General features: G+C 42.8%; 1 protein-coding gene across 5 annotated transcripts in view; it reads left to right on the top strand.

The window, feature by feature from the left end:
- Window positions 1–24870, top strand: part of fhit (fragile histidine triad diadenosine triphosphatase) — a 1268452-nt gene that overhangs the window by 61749 nt on the left and 1181833 nt on the right. For 4 of the 5 annotated variants that reach the window (XM_041192493.1, XM_041192490.1, XM_041192495.1 and 1 more), the window contains exon 2: window positions 8197–8244. The gene's annotated coding sequence lies outside the window, so the exon portion shown is untranslated. Of the gene's footprint in view, window positions 1–8196; window positions 8245–13099; window positions 13218–24870 lie in introns of all 5 variants that reach the window. The other variant, XM_041192492.1, reaches the window with a different exon arrangement.

Here is a 24870-nt window from a genome sequence, read left to right as displayed (position 1 = left end):
CATTTGCACACCAGTCTGAGTGTTTGAGTTTCACATTTATATAAGGTTAACCGGCATCTTGATATTAAAAAAAGTAATGGGTTTGAAAAATATGCTAATCTGGATGTAACAAAATATTTCACATTTCATATCAGAGCAAAGCCAATGCATTTTTAATTTTTGTGTATGTTTTGAGTTTGCTGTATTTAAGTTGGAGCTAGTCAGAGTGGCTGGACACAATTAAAAACTCAGAGTATCTCAGTCTGTTAGTAGTAGGGAATGTACTAATATATTAATACTGTATTTACAACTTTATCCATGTGCTGGCTCTGAGGTAAATACTCACTTGTTTCATGTGAGATTTTATAACTACTACAACAGCAACTTGCATTTATGACACCTTTAATATAGTGAAATGTCCCAGGCACTTCCCAGAAGTGTTACCAGACAAAATTGGACACTAAGCCACATAAGGAGATATTATGACAGGTCACTAAAAGCTTGGTCAAAGAGGTAGACTTTAAGAAGCATCTTAAAGGAGGAGAGAGAGTTAGTGAGGTTTAGGGTGTGGATTTCAGAGCTTGGAGTTTAGGTTGCTGAAGGCATGGCCTCCAATGCTGGAGTATTGGAAATCAGAGATGAGCAAGAGACCAAAACTTGCAAGCCAGAGATTTCGGAGGGCTGTGAGACTGGTGGAAGTTATAAAAATCAGGAGCTGGTGATGTTATGGAGGAAAACAAAGATGAGAATTTTAAAATCAATGTGTTGCCTGAGTGTGAGCAAGGTAGATAAAGCCATCTCTGATCACATCCTTGTATCACTCTCTACCCACATCCCCATTCCTTGTCCCAAACGTACCTTCTCCTGTACCTACTCCTGGAAGAAACTGTTTCCCTAATTCACAAACAACTGTTTAGCTTTTGGTCCTCCATTCACCACAACATTTCTGCAGCTACGGATTTGCTCAAGGACACGCTCACTTAACTTTGCCCAAGTGTCCAATAAAACCATTACTCTTTCTGATCCTGACCATTCCCCAAATACACTCGTCATCTCTGGTTACTTAAGTTCAAGGGATGTAGACTTGAATGGATATGATGGATTATTGGTTTAGCCATCCATCACCAGATCGGAACTTCTTTCTGACAAAGGGCAAGATCATCCAATTAGCTGCTTGTGCCACTTCCTTCCTTTCAAGTAGCCCACTGGGCTAAACTTCCCCTAAAGCTCCCCCCTGGCCTGGCCCTGAAATCGCAATTTTCTCTACTTTCTCTCCTATCTCCCGTCATGCCCTCTCCAAGCTCATCATGTCCATGAGAACCACTGCCTATTCCCTTCACCCTATTCCCACTAATCTGCTAACCCCCAATTTCTCCTCCAAGTCACGATGTGAACTGATATTGTTAACAGTTCTCTTTCTTCAGGTGATGTCATCTATCCTTTAAATCTGCTGTCATCAACCCTCTCCTCAAAAAAGTCAACCCTTGACTCCACAGTCCTTGCAAACTACAGGCACAAATCCAAACTCCCATTCCTCTCCAAAGACCTTGAATATGCCGTTGCCTCCCAAAACCATGCAATCTTTCCCAGAACTCCAAGTTTGAATCAGTCTAATTGAATTTCTGTTACTGCCATAATACCATAATGGCTCTTATTAAAGGTACAAGTGACATGTTATGTGAACTGTGAAAATCTCATCCCTCCTGGCCTGTCTGCAGCCTTTGAAATGGTTGAACACACCATCCTCCTTCAGTGCAGCTACCATCCAGCTGGGTGCAACTGCACTCTCCTTATTCCATTCTTATCTATCTAATTGTAGCTGGATTATTACTTGCAGTAGCTTCTCTTCTACTCCTGTAGTTATACCTCTGGTGTCTCCCCAAGTATTTATCATTGGTCCCCTCCTATTTCTCATATGTGCTGCCCCTTGGCCACATTATCCAAAAGTACAGCGTTAGTTTTCACATATATGCGGAGGACACTTCACTCAACTCCTCCATTGTTGCTAAATCATCAGACTGCCTATCAGACAAATATTGGGAAGATAGAAGCCATTGTCTTGGATCCCTGCTGCAAACTCTGTTCCCTCGAGACTGTGTGTAGTGGTAATGTCACAGAACCACTAATCTAGAGGTCATTCAGGGAGGGGGTAAATCAGGGAGGGGCTAATGCTCTGGTGTTCACAGGTTCTAACTTCACCATGGCAGCTGGTGAAATTTGAATTCAGTTTTTAAAATCTGGAATAGAAAGCCAGTTTCAATGATGGTGGTCACGAAACTCATCAATTGTTGTAAAATCCCATCTGGTTCACTCATGTCCTTGAAGGAAGGAAATCTGCCATCCTTACCTGGTTTAGCCTCCATGTGACTCCAGATCCACAGTAATGTGGTTGACTTTTAACCGCCCTCTAAAATGGCCTAGAAAGTTATTCAGTTCAGGGATGGGCAACAAATGCTGACCTTGCCAATGACACTCAGATTCCATGAAACAATAAATAAAAAAAAACTCCATCCTCTCTGTGGCAACTGTCTGAGATTAATCTGGATTGTTCACAAACTTGTTTTCATATTTGATCCCAAAGTGAACTTCCGACTAGATATACGTGTCACCTTTAAGACAGCTTGTTTCCACAGCTGTAAGATCATCTGACTTTGCCCCATCTCAGCTCATCAGCTGCCAAAATTCTCATTCATGCCTTTGTTACCTCTAAACTTAGCCATTCCAATGTCCTCCTGGCAGGTCTCCCACATTCTACCCTCTAACCTTCAGTTCATCCGAAACTCTGCTGACTCTGTCCTTACTTGCACCAAGTCTAGGTTCAACTATCGCCCCTATGTTCACTGACCTACGTTGGCTTCTGTGAAGCAACATTTTCAATTTAAAATTCTCACCCTTGTTTTCAAATCCCTCTAAGGCCCCACCACTCCGTATCTCTGTAATCTCCTCCAGGCCCAAAAGCCTCCAAGATATCAGCACTCCTCTTGGGTATCCCAATTTTAATTGCTCCAGCATTGGTTGCTATGCCTTCAGCTACCTATACCCTATGCTCTGGAATTCCCTCCTTAAACTTCCCTAAATCTCTTCTTTCTTTCAGGCTCACACCTTTAACCAAACTTTTGACCATCTGACCTAATTTTGCCTTATGTGGCTTGCTGTCAAAGTTTCTTTGTGCTTTTGCCTCCTGTGAAGTGCCTTGTGGCATTTTATCAGGTTAAAGGCACTATGTAAGTTGTTGTTGTAGATCACTGACCACATGTTGATGGGTGAATGGGATTTGGTGCCAGATAGGATACAAGCAACAGAGGTTTGGATGGATTCAGCTTTAGGGGGGTGGAGGCCAGCCAGGAGAGCATTTGAACAGTTGAATCTGGAGATAATAAAGGCATGGATTAAGTTTTCAGCAGCAGATGAACTGAGGCAGGGGTAGATGGGTGGTGTTGTGGAGGTGGAAATAGATGGTCTTGATGTAGAGGACATTGGGCCGGAAGCTCAGCTCATGATCAAAAAGGATGCTGCAGCTGCAAACAGTCGGGAAAATTTCACACAGTGGCCAGGGAGAGGGATGGAGTTGAAGAATCATAGTTACAGCACAGAAAGAGGCCATTCAGTCCATTATGTCCATGCCAGCTCTCTGCAAGAGCAACTGAGCTAGTCCCACTCCCCCACCCTTTCCCTCTAGCCCTGAAAATGTTTTCTTTATAAATGTAATTATATATAAGATAATTACCCAATTTCCTTTTGAAAGCCACAATTTTGTTGACTGGCAATAGCTTCAGTCTTCCCACTATTTAATTAGAAGAAACGTCAGGCAAGCAGCATGACACATGTGGTGAAATTTTAGCATAACAGAAATGCATGCAGTGGGTGAGGGCTGTATGGATCGGGAACATGTTTGTAGTTGAAGCAGGTTTTGCCATGGCTCTTTTACTCAGTCTCAGCATGAGTGTCCCACTTCCAAGCTCTCTGACCAATGACAGAGGGCTGTAAAATTATGCACAACATCTATCAAGAAAAGGATTTCTAGTTAAAGAGGTCAGAATGGCTAAATAATAATTGCTTCCTGAAGCTTCAGTGACTGCAGGTACTGAAATGAGACATGGGAATGCTTCCACTGCCAACACTCACACTCACCCTCGTCTTTGTGCTATTTCCCAACTTTGCCCACTTATCCCCAACAAATGTTGTTCTTCCCTGTTCTCCACTCCATGCATTTCTTACCTTCAACTCTCTGCTTTCTCTCCTGGCAGAAGAGAATGCAGAACTCCAGAGAGGGGTAGACAACTGGAGGCTGGGCCCTTCAGTGATAGCCACCTTGACAGCCACTGGCAATGCATGCCCATGGTCCACTGGGAAAGAAGTCATGCTCCAGGATGCTGAAGATATCAGCAATGACCTGCTATGAAAGTCTGAGCCTCCTCAGGCTCACACGTCGAGAGAGCAGATCTTCTGCTTGTGAACCCTGAGCTGGGGTCCTGCCTCTCCTGAGCTGGATTGTCCATCCCTTCTGATGTATCTGGTGGCATGTGGCGAGGAGAAGGTAACTGGTGCTGTTGTTGCTGGTAACCCTGGTGCTGTTGCTTGTGCCTCTTCTTCCTCATCAAAGGTCCAAGGTAAAGCTGCGTAAGCTGCTTCCATGGGGAGATGGTGATGTAGTGGTAATGTCGCTGGACTAGTAATCCAGAGACCCAATTTAATTCTCAGGGGTCACAGATTAAAATTCCACCACAGTAGCTGGTGGAATTTAAATTCAGTTAATAAAATCTGGAATTGAAAGCTAGTCTCAGTAATGGTGACCATGACAGCTAACGCTGATTGTTGTAAAAACCCATCTCTAATGTCCTTTAGGGAAGGAAATCTGCTGTCCTTACCGGGTCTGGCCTACATGTGACTCCAGACCCCAGCAATGCAGTTGACTCTTAACTGCCCTCTTAAACGAACTAGCAAGCCACCCAGTTCAAGGACAATTAGGGATGGGCAACAAATGCTGGCCTTGTCAGCGACATCCACATCCCATGAAAGAGTAAATTTTTAAAAATGATGCAGTGAAGGCTGACAGCAGGAAAGTACAAATCAAAGTCTTTGATGTGTAATGCAGGTGAAATGACTTCCAAGGAGTTGAAAATCAGCTATTAAGCATTAAAAGCCCACACTCAAAGGAAGTGTCATGAGCACCAGCCTCTCGTCTAGCCAGGGATGCAGCTATTCAGTTTCCCTTTGAAGGCTCCCCAGCCGGTCAATTTCCCTGAACAAGCACCTTCTTCTATGCTCTTGCCTGGTTGACCCTGGCAAGTTCCACACAGCTTGAGGAAACCTGTACCCTGGCTGTGTAAATTCTGGGTTAACTCTTGAGCTAACTGGGGATTCAAATATTTTCAGAACTGACCTGACAGCTCCAGGGGGAATTTCTGCTTGTCTGGAACCCTCCTGGTTTATATTGAAAATTGAACAGGATTTCCAACTCAACGACACTTTTTGGGCTTTAACACTCCCCCACCACTTGGTAGTTAAGATTCTGCCCAAGGAGTTATGTGAAATACCGATTCAATTCGAATTGCTGTGCTCCCAGACTGCTAGACCGTCTAAGGTCATCAAAAGAAAAGTGGAAAGTTCCATGAAGAATTGATCAGAATTTTGTGAGACACATGGGGTGGGATTTTCCACACTGTCCGCCACGAAGATCTTCCGGTCCCGCTCAACTCAACTCAATGGACTTCTGGCTGGAACGGCACCGCGCCCACGGCGGGTCCTGCCCACAAAAGGGCCGGAAAATCCCGGCCATTATGTAATTCTTATTTTTAACACAAGTATTTCTGAAGGCTCACATAACATATTCAAAAAGGAATTAGACCTTCAGTTAAAACAATGCCAATTTCTGCATTTTCCTTGTTATTGTTTACCTCATGATTTAAATCAATTTGTAGGTTTTAGCCCACACCACGGTCTGCCTGTGTCTTTATTTTCAGGAGGCTAGCAGATCATGAAAGGGCTTGGGATCAGTCCAGTAAACTGACGATCTTAATAAAGGCTTTTGTTCAATTTCTAGACATTTTACATAACCAGATAAGGCCTATATAAAGTCACAATGAAGCTCATAGGGATTGAATGTTCACTTATGGCAATGGTCTTTGGCACTGAGCACAAGGAAAATAACAGAATAAAAAGACAAATGTATAACAACTAAGAAGTTCTATTTGTTGCATGTGCAAGAATTTTCATATTAAGCACCACCTTGTGTGATTCCTTGGTGATGAATTAGCTGATTGCTGCCATGGTGGTGGTGGGAAAAATATGAGTCCTAAACTGTGGAAAACAAGATATTGGCTGGGATTTTCTGGCCTCGTTGTGGGTGGGACCCAGCGCAGGTGAGCCGGCGCCCCAGCCAGAAGTCCATTGACTTGCGGCAGGACAAGAAGATCCCAGCAGCGGGCAGGTGTGGAAAATCCCGCCCATTATTTTTGTTTGCTACATCTCATTGCTATGCACTAACCTACATGGAAAGTGAGCACATGTATCGTCTTAATTGCTTCACTGACAATGATGTTAACTACATGACATCATTAAAGCTATATTTTTTCTCAAATCAAACTGCTTCTGATAAAGTCAAAAACTACGTACATTCTGTAGAATATCTGGAAGTTTAAATTGGGCTCAGTCTCCACATGTACGCTGAGAACACCTAGCTCTACCTCACCACTATCTCTGTGTAGTCAGATGGCTTGCCTGGATGACCTGCAATTTCCTCTAGTGAATCACAGGAAAGACCAAAGTTATTTTCTTCAGCCCCTGCAACAAACAAATCACCACTGGTTCTATCGCTCTCCCTGGCCACCATCTCTGGCTGAACCTCAGCGTCCTGCTTGGTCCTGGGCTGAGTTTCTGATCCAATATTCTCTTCATCACAAAGACTGCACCAATAACATTTATGTGTGCAGCTGTGCCACAGTTTATCTATCTGAAAATCTCAACTATCTTTTGTTAGCTCCAAATTTACCTTTCTTCCTGCACTTGACTACCTTTCGACTTTCCACCCCCCATAAATTTGAGCTCATCCAAAATTCTAACCTGCACCAGGTCGTGCTCACCACTTATCCCTGTTCTCACTGATGTACATTGGCTCCTAGTGTACCACTGCCTCAATTTTTAAAATTTACATTCTAGTGTTAAAATCTCTCAATAGAATTGCCTGTCACTAACTCTGTCGCCTTCTCTAGCTGTACAATACTGCAAAAGCTGTGCATTTCTCTAACTCTTGTCTCTTGCGGCATATCCCGACTTCCCTTTGTCACTGTGCCTTCGGCCATCTTAAGATCTTAAGCTCTGTCATTCCCTCCCTAAACCTCTTCTTTCCTCCTTCATTCTGTCCTCCTTAAAGACCTGTCAATTTTTGTCCAATTATGTTCTTGTGAAGCATCTTGGGATGTTTCCCCAAGCATCCTGTGGTTGGAATTTTAAATGCCTATGATGTGCAGTTTAGATATGGTTCCCAATGCCTCATAATAATGCATGTCTACTTTAAATGCAGTATTACAATTTCACTAATTTCATGTGTGCAGCGCTGAACTTGCCAGAATTTATTACCCGTCCCAATTACCCCCAAGAAAATGATAGTGAGCCACCTTCTTGTACCACTGCAGTCCATGTGGTGTAGGTATACCCACAATGCTCATAGGGAGGGAGTTCCAGGATTCAGAATCAGCATTGATGAAGGAATAACGATATATTTCCAAGACAGGATGGTATGTGACTTAGAGGGAAACTTGCAAGTGGTGGTGTTCCCATGTGCTTGCTGCCCTTGTTCTAGGTAGCAGAGGTGTGTTTAAAAGATGCTGTCAAAGGCAAGTTGCTGCAGTGCATCTTGTAAATGGTATATACTCTGCAGCCACAGTGCACTGGTGGTGGAGGGAGTGAATGTTTAAAGTGTCGATCAAGTGGACTACTTTGTCCTCAGTGATGTTGAACTGCTCTCTGTTGTTGGTACTGCACTCATCCAGGTAAGTGGAGAGTACTCCATCACTTTCCCAACTTGTACCTTGTAGATGGTGGAAAGACTTTGGGAAGTCAGGTGGTGAGTTATTCTCTGCATAATACCCAGCCTTGGATCTGCTCTTGTAGCCACTGTAAATATATTGTATTAATTTCCATCAGCATATGGAACATGCATGTTTTTATTGATATATAATATGTATAGTACAATGTCTGTTTTTCTTTTACTTTTAGTTGTCAAGTTTTCAAAGCAGTTTGGGCCCATTGAGAGTCATCTGTAAGGTAAGAATATTTATTGCTTTGGGTTGACAATAACATTGTTTTGCAGTATTGATTTTCTGTCATCCTGGGTTCTGTGTACTTTGATTAAAGAGACGTGAGTCAGGAACATCTAGATGCCTGTCTGTTTATGCACAACAAGAGCAATAAACTGTGTTCAACAGTACAAGTGATTAGAATAGATAAAACTTCTTTTTTAAAAAATGGCTGATTCTAATGGATGATTTTTGAATTACCAATCATGTGTTCAAACCTCTTTTGCAGATTATAGCAGTTCATTTTCTATTAAATATTGTGGTTCAACATGTCAGTAGTAAATATTTTACCTGTTTCCAATAAGATGCTCATAGAATCTTCAAATGATACAGCACAGAAGGAGGCTACTTGACTCATTATGCCTGTGCGATCTCTTTAGTAGAGCTTTCCAATTAACCCCACTTTCGGATGTCCGTGATCTGATAATATCTTTTCCCTAAATGTTAACAAAGGAGATATTGGCCAATTGCCCATTTATTCTTGATAGTTCTTAAATAGAAAATACTAGGAGCAGAAAGTTCAACAATAATGTGCAGCTAGTTAAATCTTTGTAGAAACTAAATGTGGATAGTTTACACTGAAAACATTGCATATAGCTGAGGTGCGAAAGGTCATATTTTGTGCTGCGATTGCACAAAACCTGCAACAGTTTGATCAAATGTGTCAGTATTTAATTTCAAATAAAATTGTTGATTTATTGCTCTGTTTTATCACAATTTTGTCTTTTGGATCTCAGCTCATTATTGCCGCACAATTGTTCTAATTATAATGGTTTGCTTCCAGATCGCTTTTGTACAACTTTATGACTGATAAAGGGGGATCTGAGAGCAGCCTTGGGATTGCTCTCACTTAGATTCATTTTATTCCTCTTTATAGGGATGTGCCTGGCTTTCATAGGTTGTTTCCACAATGCTACACATCTGAGATTGGAGCTCACTGTGTGGGAAACTATGGATATAAACCCTGTTACCATTCTGTGGCACTGTATGTGGATCATATAGTATAACCTTTACATCTATATATTCATATTATGATACATAATAGACCATACTTGTTTGTAATTTACACTATACCACATATTGTATACCTGCTTTTAAATTATTAAAACAAGTCTTTAAGCTCCTGGTACCGTGCAGCATTCCTTCCCAGACCTAGGTGCTCATTCAATTGGCAGTTGAATTGTTTGCTAGTTTATATTATACCTTTGATCCTTATGATGAAGTGACTACCTTCACTTGGCACCTGTCCTAACACTGGCTGAAATTAACTCACTGTGTGAATTACATATCAAAACAAGGTACTACCACAAATATGTTGTGAGTTTCAGTAATGTGCCAAACTGCTGTACCATTGGAATGCAGCGTAAGGCAACTGAGATGCTTGGACATTACACCTTGTTCCTTTTGTACCAATTATGTAAATGTCTAAAGGGAAAGAGAACAGTAATTCATTCATCTTTGGAAACTGACTCAAATAATTTTTCCAAAGGCACGCTGCACCCTAACAGCTGTTTAACCTTTAAATAATATTTTGCAGACCCCTTTTAGTGCCCCACAAACATTGGGCAGAATTGTCCCAGATTTACATTAAGTGCAGTAGCGGGCGGGAAAAACCACACTGCCGGTTGCAATGCCAGCTTTTCACGCTGTATCGTCCCAAACCTGTTGCATTAATTATGCATTCCCAGGAAACATGGTGGGCGGGCTCTGATTCGCCAGCCATGCCATTGCCTTGCCGCTTCATCACGCCACCAGGCACCACATTTAAAGTACAGCTGTGCTCAGTGCTTCCAGTGCGAGACTGCAGCAAAGAAGACATGACTCCGAAAGGCAAGAAGATTGAAGCTCTCAAGCGCCTTTTGGACGTCGTGGAGGCCCACTATGATGTCCTCTACCCCACTCTGGCCACAGGAGGGGCAGCAACATTATCACTCCGGCTTGGTAGGTATTGGCAGTGGTGATCAGTGCCGTTGCTTCACAGAAGAGGTTGGCCATCCAATGCAGATCAAGGATGACTGATCTCATCCATGCAACCAGGGTATGGCAGTCATCTCATCACTCTAAACTCACACACTCAAGCCCATCGCACATTCACTGTCAGCTCAAGGGACATTCTCACACACATATCCTCACATGTCCATCTGGCCTCATCTCCTCTGGAGACTGCCCCCTCAGCCCTCATCATCTTGAGGCCACTTGCACAGATCAACATGTGCCGCCACACACAGCCTGGGATACCCTCCTTCCCCAATACAACCCTTGTCATGCAGCCTCTTCCCTTGCCTGAGGCCATTTCTACTCCTTCCCCAAGCAAGCCCCAGCCCTACAGCCATTGAAAACACCCACACATGGTTGACCTGATCGAAGTGCAGCCCACCAAGTTCACGCATTATCTATGCTGTTGTGAAACACATCATCGTGTCTCCCACCAATGTGGGCAGACAATCCAGTGTGGTGGTGGGGGTAGTTGGGGGGGGGAATGAGTCTGGTGGACTGGCCTAATAATGAAAAGTAGATGAATTACAATGAGGTTCCTGATACCCAATGGTGAGAAACGCAGCCTGCCATTGACGAGATGTGTGGACGATCGCAAACTGGTCTCACAATGTCGTGAAACTAATTTTTGGTCTTCTCGCCATATCGTCTGCTCATGCCACTGAACACGCCCAACACCAGTGGGCACAGAAAATCCCGGCCATTATCACGGCAAAAAGTAACACTGGGGTTAAAAAGTTGTGCACAAAGTAGCATTTCTACTTGCTCCTGATGCATTTCATATTGTTTCACACTTCAAAGACTGGGTTTGTTATGGCAATATTTTCATATCATACCATATGTGATCCAAGAAAACTTAGTCTATTGCACAATAGTAGTTATAAGAAGACCTAAGGGGCTGCTGCTTCTGGAATGACACATCTCAAATTTTATCTGTTATTTGACTAGAATATTTAAAATCTTGAGATATCACACGATTTTGAAGACCTTTATTTCTGAAAAGCAGAATGTAATACTTTCAATGTGGAGATTGCTTAATTACATTTCTTAAATAATCCAAGCAAACACCTATTTATTTACTATTGCCAGTACATTCCTCATACAGTTAAAACAGAATGTGCAAACATGTATCAATGGTTTGACAATATAATTAACTCAATATTGGGCAGACTATGACCATGATAAACTTATATGGTCCCATATCAGCAAATTAAAAGCAGGACAGCTCTGTTCTAATTAACGTCTTAATGGATATATTCATGCTTATGTTAATAAGTCACTTGCTTCTTTAAAAACATTTTTAATTATGCTTCCTTATCTTTCAACAACAGTGTTGGATTGGAGCTTTAATTATAATACCACAAAGCTAGTCACAATTGCTAAATATATGAATTACTGGAAATTTTAAAACATGATTATGATAACTATGATAAAAATATTACCAATAAACAGCAAGTGGTGAATTGAAGTAGCGAGTATTTTTGCTATTGCTTAGAGTTTAGAGAGGTAACAGGTCATAAAGCTAGAAGTTATATTTTCAAAGCGTGAAATTCTGGAGACTGTGGCCAATTTAACAGGAATATAGTGTATTTTTCCACATGTGAATATATCATTATCAATGACATTCATTATACAGCCCAAGGACTACTTGCTGCTATTTACTCCCAGCTCTCTGCTTGGCAGGTTTGCACTTCTGTATGCCTCTAGACCTCATTGCAAACTTAGTCCCAATTTTCTGAACAATAACTTGCAAAACTTAGATAAATGTGAATGCTATCACCTGCAAGTTTCTAAGAACAAAGTATCATATAACTCAGTGAATTCAAGCCTGTTGTGTAATTAAAAGCAAAACACTGCAAATGCTGGAAATCTGAAACAAAAACAGAAAATGCTGGGCTCAACAGGTAAAGCAACATCTGTTAAAAGAACACAAGTTGATCTTTCAGAAATTGAACCTTTCCTCAGAACTGGGAGATGCCACAGATGAACAGGATTTAAGAAGGAACAGAATAAGGGGAAATGGGAGAAAAGACAGAAAAAATCATGGCTACTGTTTCTTGACTGCACTAGTTAACCAAGTCCCTGCCTCCTATATAAAAAGAAAAAACTGCGGACGCTGGAAATCCAAAACAAAAACAGAATTACCTGGAAAAACTCAGCAGGTCTGGCAGCATCGGCGGAGAAGAAAAGAGTTGACGTTTCGAGTCCTCATGACCCTACAACAGAACTGTTTGAGTTCTGTTGAAGGGTCATGAGGACTCGAAAAGTCAACTCTTCTTCTCCGCCGATGCTGCCAGACCTGCTGAGTTTTTCCAGGTAATTCTGTTTTTGCCCTGCCTCCTATTGTCTACTGTGCTGACAGATGTTGACATTGAGCACCAGATAGATTGTTGTAATTAACTGCTTTGAATGATGTGAACTGTTGGAGCGGTTTGTAACTGTTATTTGAACTTGAAATTAGATTAAAGTTTTGGAGTATTTGGAATTTGTCTTTTTATCTCTGATGAGTAGGCACAACTATGATATTTATGAAAATGATATTAACGTGTTTTGATGTCATCAGATGTTGCATGGCAGCTAATTCATTAAAAAATTATTACTTTTTTTGGACAGGTTTAAAATTGTACCGAAACATGAAATAATCAGGCTGGGACTGTAGCAGGGTATGATTTCCCTAAAATCAATCAAAATATTTTAAAAAAATAAATAAAAGATGACTTGGAGCTACATACTGCAATTGTTAGTTGGGTTGAACAGATGCATTACTGAGAAAAAGGCCATCTGTCTTCTCAAGGTTCCCATTTTAATTTCAGATTCTGTGTCTTTAGTCATCAGGGCCATTGTTCCCCATCGAACCACCACTTCTTGTTAACCAAGAACCTGCTGCCTCTTGCCTGCTGTGCTGACTGGGATTGATACTGAAAAAGTTGAGCACATGATGTAGAGGTACTCTCAGACTGCAGAAAAGATACACTGTCAGACTTCCTCCTACTACAATGATGCAGCGTTAAGGATGTAACAACAAGCAATCAAATGTCAGATTAGCTCATTGCCACTTCGTCAGGAGATCATGGGTTCAAGCCCCAGTAATCTAGCTTGATAATTCAATGTAATACAGAGGTGGTACTGCATTGTTGGAGATGCTAGCCTAGGAATTGGATTCTGACCAAAGTGGGAAATCTGGATCCAGCACATGCACCTAATGAGGCTGTTGGCTGGACCATGAAAAATTGGGCTACTGGCTTCAATACTATGTCAAGCCCAGAGGCAGCTCTCTGGGGCAGGGGAATGAGGGGCAAACCCAGATTGGCCAACTGAGATGAGGGCCCTGATGCAGTCAGTTGGAAGACATGCTGGCCAGCAGCGTTCCAAGTTTTAATTTGGAACCAGGAGGAGTTACTCTCTTCTGATGCAACTTCAGGTGTGGACTGGGCAAGTGCACGCTACATTAAACACCATGCCATCAAATTTGTAGGCCACTGTCTTTCAGCTGAAGTGTTAAACTAAGGCCTGTCTATCTTCTCAGGTGAAAATACAAAATTCCATGGCAATGTTTAAAGATGAAGACTTTTCCTGATGAACTGGTCAACATTTTTCCATTGACCAAAACCACCATTTATCTCATTGTCATTAATGAGACCATGTGCGCAAATTCTCTGATGACTACTTTTGAAACTAAACAATTGACTTGTTTGGGATATCTTAAGGACATGAAATATACTATTTAAATACAAGCTCTTCTCCTTTCATAGAATCATAGAATGTTTACAGTACAGAAGGAGGTCATTCTACCCATTGTGTACATGCAGCTCTCTGTAAGAGCAACTCACTTAGTCCCATTCCCTAAGTTTTCCCGATAGCCCTGAAATCTTTTCCCCTTCAGATAATTATCCAATTCTACAATTGAATATGTCTCCAACACAATCTCTGGCAATGCTAATGATTCACCGCATAAAAAATCTTTAGTAATTAAAGTAATGAAATTAATTAAACATAATTCTAAACTGCGTGTCATGTATGATTTTTTTCCCCTTATAAATTGGGACTCTTTAAATTCTACTTGGAAAAGCTTGCAGTTAAAATTAGACTGCTTTATATATATCTGATGGAGCAACATAATCCTAACAATGGTTCCCCAATCAATAATATATATATATAACAACCTGCCATTCTTTGTAAATCAGAGCTAAAACTTGAATTCTTTTTGGAGATTTAGGTAGTGTATGTATGACTTCTTAAATGATTGAAATACCAATATCAAACTCAGAAGGTCTTGATGGCTGATAAACTATCCAAGATTTTTGAGTCAGTGGTTCTATATTTAAATCCCACTCCAGGATTCGGCAAATACTTCAGGCAATAGTTGAGGGTGGATTGCACAATTGGAGTTGCTGCCAATTAGGATGAGATGTTAAATTGAGGCCCTTTATGCTCCCTCAGGTAGACGTAATTACCCCAACCCCTCTCCAACCCTGGCAGTATTCGAAGAAATGCAGGCAAGTTATCTTGATGCCCTGGTTAATAGTTATCCTTCAGGCAACGTTGCCAAAACATAATATCTGGTGTTTTATCTCATTGCTGTATTTGGAACCTATTGTGTGCAAATTGGCTGCCGTGTTTTCCTATATTATTACAGTGACTGCACTTAAATTATTTGATTGGCTGTGAAGCATGTTGGGATGCCCTGAGATCATGCAACTTGCTATTTATAAGCAAGTCTAATTATTTTGTGCTGTGGATGTTCTCAAATTTCCTTGTGCTATGGGACATGGAGGTGATGTTGCTCTTATTTATTCAGTAGGGAGGTTTAAAGAAAACGGAAACTTAATATTCATTAATTATGTAAAAATGTGTTTTTTTCCTTGTTCTGCTTCCAGCATTTAGATTATAGCTGTCTCCCCACCATCCACATTGCTTTTCTTCAGTTGAAAATGATGTGCAGTAATCTGGGCTATAGATTCCATATCCACATTAATGTGACTTCATATTAGCCATCAAAAGGTTCTCTCATTCCTCCTTAGATTATTGTTCTTTGTACTAATGCTATTTGTTATGGAATAGCAGGGATTCTGTAAAGCACTTCCATTAAGAACATCCAAGTGCTAATATTGGTGAGACTGAGTTTCTAACTCAAGTGCCAAGAATGGGAGACTAGTGCTTTACAACACAGACTAGAGCGTCATGATTTGACAGCCTAGTAATATTGAAGTGTTCTGGAGGGATTGCTGATTTCTGTTAATCAATTAAGTGAACCCCTCTAAGGAAGGTGTTTCCTTCCTTTGGTAAGCAGAACTATACACAGTATTCCATTACCAGTACTGCATAAGAATCTTCCAAAGTAGTTGAGTACACATTATGGTCTGTAAGGCTAATGCAATAAATGTGTAGTTCTTTTCACAGCCATGAATTTATAATCGCACCAAATAATAACATGCCAAAATGCCATTCCCTAGTCTTTGATTTTTGCAGCATTAACTAAATTATTGTGCTTTTACATCTTGCATATCAAATGCAAATCAACTAAATTTGCTTCAAAAAAACTTTAATTATTTTGTGCTCACAGCAATAGGGTGCTATGGTATGCATTTAACATTGTAAATGTATATTATAACCATCAAATTATATTATTGTGAAAAATAAAAAGACATTTGTGAATAGGAAGTGTTTCATGCAAAACCAGCTTCAACTCTTAAGTGGCAACGACTTAAATGAACATGTTGTTACTAATTTAAATGTTTTCTGTCTCCCACTAACTAATTTATTTTCAAGTATCAAATGGGAGCAAATTAATATGATTCAAACCAAATAAAAGTGGGTTGAACAAAATCTTCCTTTCTATTGATTTTAAATAGCTGTCTTTTGATGTGCTGCCTGCTCCCACAAGTGCTTCTTTTATTGCTGATGAAGTGGATTGTAAGAAACTTACACTACTAAAATTCTCCTATCAACTGTATATTTTAAAATTTAAAAGGCAGAATAAGTTGAACGTTTCTTACCTTTCCTAGCTTAATGATCAGAGATGAGTAGTTCCCACCCCTCTGTAAATGAAGCACAAAACTGGTTATGAGGTATGCAATATTATATTAACTTGTTCAATTTACTGTCCCCATTGAAACACCTCAAACAAAGCAGAAGTCGTCACGTGGAATAACTGATATCCTGCCACAATAGACCTTCAGACATCCAGCCCAAAAAATTACTGACTTGCATTTTGTAATATTAGGAAAGTGATTTCAACTTGTCATAATCACAAGCTACTACCATAGTTGCAGTTTAGTCCCTAGCGTTTGCTGTTGTAATCTTTGTTTTGTTTCTCTGATAATCTGAGACATTTTTAGTGTATTCTGTCATTTCTGAATGTGTATTGCAAAGTACACCTGTTCATTTCCAAGCTGTCCGTATAACTTGGATTCTAACTCAGTCTATGCCATTCAAAGGCACTCAGTGCCTGATCAAGGGACCCGGCATTGGGAAGAGGGGAGCCTGCTGAGAGCCACTCCCTGAACTTTCTGCTGAACCCCCTCCCCTCAAACCCCCACCCTGCCACCTCCCTCCCGCCTTCACTCACCTCTGGTCTGGGATCCACCGATGATCCTTGGCCTCAGTGGGAGTTGTACTGGCTGCAGCCACTGCTTTGCCTTCCCAGTGGCATTACAGAGCTGTTGTCCTCTGATTAGCCAGCAGCTCTTGGTGGACAGGACTTCTGCCCCCCTACTGCTGGTGCCCTTGATCTCTGGAGAATGCCTGCAGCTTTTCTGTCCTGTGCCTGAGTGGAACAAGATGTGATGGACCTTCCCGAAAAGAGCTGACATGGGGCTCCCATTCTCTCCAGTTGGCGGCCGAGACTCCTGTCACCTCCACAAGATTCTGCCCATGGACTCAGCCTGCCTATCAGGGGCTGTGCAGAAGGAAATATCAGTTCGGACCAGTGCTCTTATTTTCCAGTTTTTACTGGTGTTTCATTTTAAGGTATGCAAGACCAGTTCGGTCCAGTATTTTTATTTCCCAGTTTTCAGTGTTTTCCTTCTGGGTGGATCAAAATGTTCCATGCAGAGCGATGGTCCCGCTTTGCAATTCTTTAAACAATGCAGTTTTTCCTGTCTGTGTATTAATGCCAACATGAAGTTTTTATGACACCGTCTTAGACAGTTTAAAAGCTACCAGGATGTGTCTGAGCATATCCAGAAGTGGCTAAGGTTTAGTCACAGAGAAATCAGATTAATATTATCTATGACTGAGAAACATGGAAGCCCAAAGGGACCTTATATCTTTTAGATCTTTTATATGGAGTTATTGGTAAGTCTGAACACTGTACAAACCTTCTCATCATAGCCTAGGTTTATATTTGACAAATATTCTGCTATGCCATGTACCATCCACCCACATTACCTTGCACAAGCTCGATCAGATCACAAAAGAGACAGGGATAAATAAGTCTGGTTTTTCTGTGGAATAGCTTTTAGCTGTGGTCCCTTTCATAAAGAGAAGTGTAAGAGTGTTTTGATGTGCTCAATGCAAATAATAAACATGGTGCACGCTGTTAGGTATTTGAGAGCAGAGGTCAGGCCATGGAGGTTAAACTTGGGTTGTAAAGAGTGCACTGTGCAACACCTGAAAAATATGCTGTCAGTCATGTGACATTCATTTAATGCTAATGGCACAAAAAGCATTTAAGTTGGTAATGTGACCGCAACAAAACTGACCACTTACCATTAGCTTGCAGTAGCTGTTTAGGAACTTTGAGAAAATGTATATTTAATTATGCCTCTTTTTAAAGAAAATGTAACAATTTTTTTTAGGTGAAACAATATATGTTCTAGAATATATTTAAGTCTGTAACTTCACCCCAGGTTTGAGAGAATTTAAAAGTCATTTTGGGGCTCACTATTTGTTCTGTTGAAGGGTCATGAGGACTCGAAACCTCAACTTTGCTCTTCTCCGCCGATGCTGCCAGACCTGCTGAATTTTTCCAGATATTTCTGTTTTTGTTTTGGATTTCCAGCATCTGTAGTTTTTTGTTTTTATGACCGTATTGCCCAGTGTGGAACTGAGTCACACAGCCCAGGAAAGTCACAGGTTCAATTTCTGGTCTAACAAAGTTAACTGATGTCATCTGGAGCGGCAGTAAGGTTGTTAATATTGGCTTGAGCATCCGAAAAAGAAAATGTGACAGGGTACCTGATCCTGGGTTACTGCTGCAAGGTGTGTGCATGGGAACAGTGGGTGACTACAGGATGAAGCTTGGGTGTGATGCCTCCCTTCAGACAATTAATCTGTCAAGTGTCTAGGTTCACAAATGAAGAATGGCCAATTGGGTGAGGTATTAGCGGTTTTCTAGTATTTAAAGACCAAGCCTATAGGGGATGCGATGGCTTAATGGTATTGTTGCTAGACTAATAATAGAGACCCAGGGTAATGCCCTAGGGACCTTGGTTCAAATCCCACCACAGCATTCAATAAAAATCTGGAAATAAAAGTCTAATAATGACCATGAGACCATTGTTGATTGTTGTAAAAACCCATTTGGAAATCTGCTGTCCTGGCCTGGCCTACATGTGACTCCATGCACAGCATGTGGTTGACTCTTAACTGCCTCTCTGAACATAGGCAATATCCCACATCTCATAAATGAATAAAAAACAGCTGACTTGAGTCGGTCCAAGTTGAGTGGAATGCCTGAGGTGGTGGCTGCAGCAAAGGGCAGTGGGTGTCCTGCAAGGTGTCGAAGCAGTCGCTGACTAAAGTGCCCAAGAAGTGGAGGAAATCTCACTGGCAGAGCTATTCCACTTACGTGTACAGGGTGCTGACTCAGGTCCACCTTTCCAGCAGGATCTCTCCAAGGCCACGAGTGTTATGAAATCCTTCATTGCTTTCGAGGCTTCGCATCTCATTCATTACAACAAGCACCACATTTTGGCCAGGGAGATCCAGAGTGCAGTTTGCCTCATTCTGCCAGGGGAACAGGCCAAACATGCCGTCTCCGAAGGCACCAAAGCGGTCACCAAATACAGCAACTCCGTTTAGGTCGATCATTCTAAAGATTATATATAAAAAAAGTATTTAAAGACCTGTATCCTAACGTTCATGACAGAAGTGGAAGAAAGGGGAAAAATGAGGGAGGAGAATATTTCAGGTGTACTCTCATGATTTGAGGCCTATCTATTCTAGCTTTCTGCTTCCTCCCAGCTGTCATTATTCAGCGTATTGTCGCTGTTGAATGGAATATTGGACTACATCAATAAAGTAGCATTACGCAGGCTGCTCTGTCACCATAGAAACCATTGCAAATCAAAGGGATATTAGACCCATGGGTTGCATCTCCCACTTCCTCTTGAATTTGTTTCCAACTGTAAAATTGTTGGCTTGTGATTGTCACTTAGGTATCAGCAAGCCCATATCCATAGCTACATAAAGGACAAGGACTGGCCAATGTACTTCTTGTCATCTTGTTTGTAGGGTATCCATTAGGAACTGGTGGGATGACTATATTTATACTGTTTTGAATATCTAATTTTATGATTCATATGTATTTGAAATAAAACTTTTAGGTTGAGGATTGAATTTTTTAAATATAAGGTCAATGAAAACACCTGGTTTGAGAAGCTGGTAAACAGACCTAACGTAATTGCAAATAAAAAGGTGGTCTATGTTTGTTTAATAAATAGTGGGAGTATTGGAATATAAACTATGGGCTGTCCCTCTGGGCTTCTTGGTAGAGACAGAGAGCCCACAGCTGTCTCAATCAGGGGTTTACATTATTCATGTGGTTTCCCAGATCAAAGAAAGGTTTCAAAACAACTGGTCAACAAGGGAAATTCTTAAAGTAGGGATGTGGAACCCCCGGCCCGAGGGCCAGATCCAGCCAGTTGCACTTTTTCATCTAGCCTGTGTGGAGATTTCAAAATCCACACCCCTAACCCCACCATTGGCTGCACTCTGGGCCAGATGTCGCCATGTTCTGATGCCTGAGCCTTGGCCACAGTCATCAGAGGCCCAGGTTGTGGGGAGAGAGTGAGACCCAAGGTCCAGGAGCAGGAGCGCAGGGCAGGGATGGGAAGCTGTTGGCTGTAGTTGGGTGGTAAAGTGTGAGTAACCCAGAGAGACACAGTGGGTGGCCAACTCAAGAGCCTTAATAGGAAAGATCTGGGAACAGATCTCCAGGTCAACCATGACTAGCTGGTCAGAATGATATGTGCTGTAGGGGAAGTGGAGAAAAAAGGAGGATAGAAAAACTACTTTTATATTATGGAACAGAAAGTAGATAAACAAGAGCTTTAGTATTCTTTATCCATTTCTAATAACTTTCAATTATGTTATCAAATTTTCAATAGGACAGTAAGTGCTCAGATTTTGACTCAGAGAGCTTCATTTCCCAGATGGATCTGACAATGGGGATACAGGACAGAATTATCTGTGCCCATCAGCATCAGGTGTCATGGACGGCGTGAGTGGAAAATAAGGCAGGAAGGCCAAAAATTGGTTTTGCGCCATCGTGAAACGAGTTTGCAATCGCCCGCACCGCCCGTCAATGATGAGCTGTGTTTCCCACCACCGCACATCAGGAGCATCATTTTCACACATCTACATACCATTATAAGCCCTGATTGCCGGAGGGGCCTGTGGAGTCAATGACTGCCTCCTGGAGAACGAAATGAGGGTGAGCATGGTAGGAGGGAATGGTGAGAACAAGAGAGGTTAGAGTGAGCCAGTAGGGTGGGAGGGTGAGGGTGCAATGATAGCAGTAGAAGGGACAGTGAGGGTGTTTGTTTGGGACTCGGAGGCAGACACAGACCCTGGGGTTGGGAGTGAGGAGGTCGAGGAGGCGAATGTGGATGGGAGTGGGATTCTAGGGAAGGTCAGGAATGTGCATGTTTACCTGGACATCCCGGAAAGAAAAGGGTTCTGGCTGGTAGGTAATGGTGGGGAGGTGGAAGGTGATGGCAGGGTGTTGACAATGATGGGGGAAAGGAAATGGATGACTGGGGGAGGGGAAATTACAGGGGAGCTGAAGACAAACTTTACCAGTACCACGCTCCTAAAATCCTAAAAGTGAAAGGAACCTTGTATTGGGTGAGAACAGGCGCTGCATGGGAGTGCAATCAGTGGGTGGTTGGAGATGCAGGTCAGCTCAGATGGACAACTGAAAGAGAACCCCAGCGGCAACATTGAAAATGCTCAGGACATTGAGATGAGTGTGATGGATGAAGGATCCGCATGCGTGTGAGAGTGCTTGCACAAGGCTCGGAAAGACCCTGCCACACACACACACTTCCTGCTCCAGAATCACTTGTGGGCTGGCTGCATGCAGATGAACTGCTAGTGGGAGGGATGTAGGGGGAGGACTTGCGAAGCCTGTAAGTGAAGCTGAAAGACACCATTACACATTATTCAGTGAAAGTGAATATATTTTCAGGTTACAAAGTGACAAAATGTGTTCATCCGTGCAACTACTTGTGACAAGAAATTCTTAATTCTTCTAGGCCTAACACTTCTAGCTGCTGGCTTGACATCTGCAGCAGGAGTGGAGACAGCCTGTGCAATGGTTGACCCTGTTGCCTCTGATGACTTTGGCGTGTATCCTCTGGAGCACTGAGGCTTTGATGGCCCCAGCTTGCTTTGGCTGTCCTCCTGTGGGCCAGCTGTTCCCTCTGTGGTGACAGGGGATGAGTTTGAGGGAGTCACAGGCAAAGGGGACTTGGAGGAAATGGGCAGCCTCTTAGATTCCTGAGTGGATGACCTAGAGGTGTCCAGCTGCTGCTCCTCCTCCCTTCGGGTGCCTAAGGGCCCCAACCTGACTCCTTGAAGGGAAGGGTCACTTGGAGGGACATCAAGATACCCCGTTTCCCTCTCATGTTGCCACTGCAGGAACCCATCCATGGCTACAGTGATGGAGTGCAGGTCAGGGTGCAATTCCACGTTCTGCTTGACCAGGGTCTCCATGGTGTCTGCTATCCTTCCCATGGAGACCTCTATACACGCACATGTGGGCACCACTTCATCAGAGAGCAGATGGACTCACTCCTCCGACTTGCATACTGCTCTGTTGAGGGCTTACAACTGCTCAGCATGATGTTCCCCACCTTCTGCTGACTCTCCAGGATAAGTCGGAAGGCCAAATTCAGAGGCTCGTCATCTGATTCGGACCTCACAGATGCCTCTTCCCACCAGTCCTCTGAGTGCTGGGGAGCTCGGCTAAATCTGCCTCCTCCTGCTGTGGACATGTGTCCATGCAGTGACCAGATTGTGAACCTGAGCCTGCTCTAGATCTAGGTCTTACCGAGGTGTGTGTCTTTGCCCTTCTGGAGGGTGTAGGGAAGCGCTGTGATGGATCTTCCAGGCTGCTTATTTCCAGCTCTTCAATGGAGGATTTGCCCTCTTGGCTGGAGGTAAGGACATGGATGGAGCTGAGGGACTGGCTGGCTGAGGGTGTTGGTTGCTTGGCAGAACTCCCTGTGAACCAAAATAGAGATGATTAGTGCATGGCAGCAGAGTCAAAAACAGGAGAGAGAGCATTCACATTTGCATTAAGAGAGGCATGATTTGATGCAGGATCCTCATGTAGGTGTTTGCCGCCGACATCACTGTCGCCACACGCATGGTCCATGTCCTCACCAGCCAGCGTGATGGCACGCTCCTCAAAGTGAGTGATGGGTTTAATGTGGGCTACACCACCCCAGTCTGGGACCTCTCTTTGCTGCTTTGAGACATGAAAACAGATGGATAGAGTGTGAGCAGGGCATGTGATACAGCATGGATTGTTTGTGTTGTGAGTGGAGCCATGGATGAGATGAGGACTCAAGCCCCAGAGTATGTGAACTTGATGGAGATGTGAAGGTGTGTGTGAGAGTTAGTGGTGTTGTCCCTTGAGATGTGAGATCCTTGTGGATGTGTGATGGGTTTGTGAGTGTGTGAGTTAAGAGTGATGAGAAGAGTGACTTATTCTGGAGAAATGGAGAAGACCTTTCATCCTCTTTCAGTGCTGGGTGGCTGTCCTCTTTTGCAGGGCATTGGTGCTGACCACTACTGCCACCAACTCCCATGCTGGATTGGTGACCTTGCTGGTTTGCAGCGAGCCTCCACTGCGTCCAGTAGGCACTTGAGGGAGGTGTCACTAAATCTGGGGGTGGCACGTTTCTTTCCTTTGACAGCCATCAGTTTGAAGCAGCTCCCTATCCCTTGAGTGCTAGCTCCTTGAAGGGGTGACCTTTAAATTTGGTGCCTGGTTTACTGAAGGCCTGATGTGACGCTGGGGCAGGCGAGGAGGGGATGCCCTGCCATGTTTCCCAGGAATGCATGATTAATGAGGCAGGAGTGGGATGACACGGTGTACAAAGCGGCCATTGCAGCCAGCAGGTAAAACGTCTTTTTTCCTGCCTGCTACCGCACTCTGCAAATCTGGAACAATTTCTCAATCCTTTCCAGGATAGTGGAACATGTTGGGACAGCTCAGAAATTAGAATTTCCAGACTATAAACTTTATAGTGAGTAACCAGGGGCCAGGGAGAAAGGGAGCAGGACACCCGGCTATGGTGGGAGTGGCTTACCCCCCTCCCTCTCCCAGTTCCATTGTTATCCTAGGACAGAGGCTCAGCCCCTGCAGACTGAAGAAGAGGCCCAGGCTCCAGACCCAGTTGCAGCCTCGGATTGGGAGTTGGCAGAGCCTTGGGCTGTTGAGCCATTGCCCTGGGCTGGTTTGGCGGGGAGACAGAGTGGGAAAGGAGAGGGAGCGAGACAGAGAGAGAGAATGGGAAATAAAATAAAGCAAGAAGTTGAGCTGAATTTCAGGAGTGCTGTGATTGAGACACAGAAGCTGTGCTACTCATTAAGGAAAAGTAAACTCAGCTATCGCATTAAAGCAATGGGTGAGTTGAACATTTCTGTATTCTCTCGTTAAAAAAAATGAAGTTGCTTTTCATGTGTGTGTGGCCCGCGACTGATTTTGTCTATGTGTGAGTGACCTTTGATAAGAAAAAGGTCTCAGCCCTATCTTAAAGTATGCATATACTTCTCAGATCGAAGGACAGGTTTGGGAATCTCCAAGTTGTACATTCCAGGTGTGCCACATTGCCATGGGGATGGAGTGCAGGGAGGATTTAGTTTTTGGTTTTGCCTTTTATCTGGGTGACTTCTCACAGAAATAGATAATAGTTTGGGAGCAACTTTGAGACAGGCAGAGAGAGAATCTGCCAGGAACAGAGAGCTATCAGAAACCAGAGGTGTTTCTGACTTGGAGTTATTAAGCAAGAATGTAATGATGCCTGTGTGTGAGCTAGGGAGACCGCAATTATGAACTGTTGAAGAAGAGATTGAGTCTTCGCTTAGTTGAATGCTAGTGGAAGGACCCTGAACAATCTCAGACCTCAGAGAATAACAGGATTTAAGAGAATCAAAGTGAATCCCTGAGAACTGTGGCACGGCTTGGTTTGGTCCTGGGACAAATGAAGGAATGCTCAAGATCTTGTCAAGGAACTCTTGGGTGGAAATACAAGTAGAACAGGGAGTGTTCCATTAAGATTTTTGGGTTTAAAGTATAAGTGTTTGGGAACTATCATGTTAAGTTAGTAGTATTTGTTCTGTATAACTCTTGTACAGTAAAACG

The sequence above is a fragment of the Carcharodon carcharias genome, chromosome 7 (assembly GCF_017639515.1).
Source record: "Carcharodon carcharias isolate sCarCar2 chromosome 7, sCarCar2.pri, whole genome shotgun sequence".
Lineage (NCBI taxonomy): Eukaryota > Metazoa > Chordata > Chondrichthyes > Lamniformes > Lamnidae > Carcharodon > Carcharodon carcharias.
The sequence above is the reverse complement of the archived record's forward strand: the minus strand, read 5'-3'. Positions and strand labels throughout refer to the sequence as shown.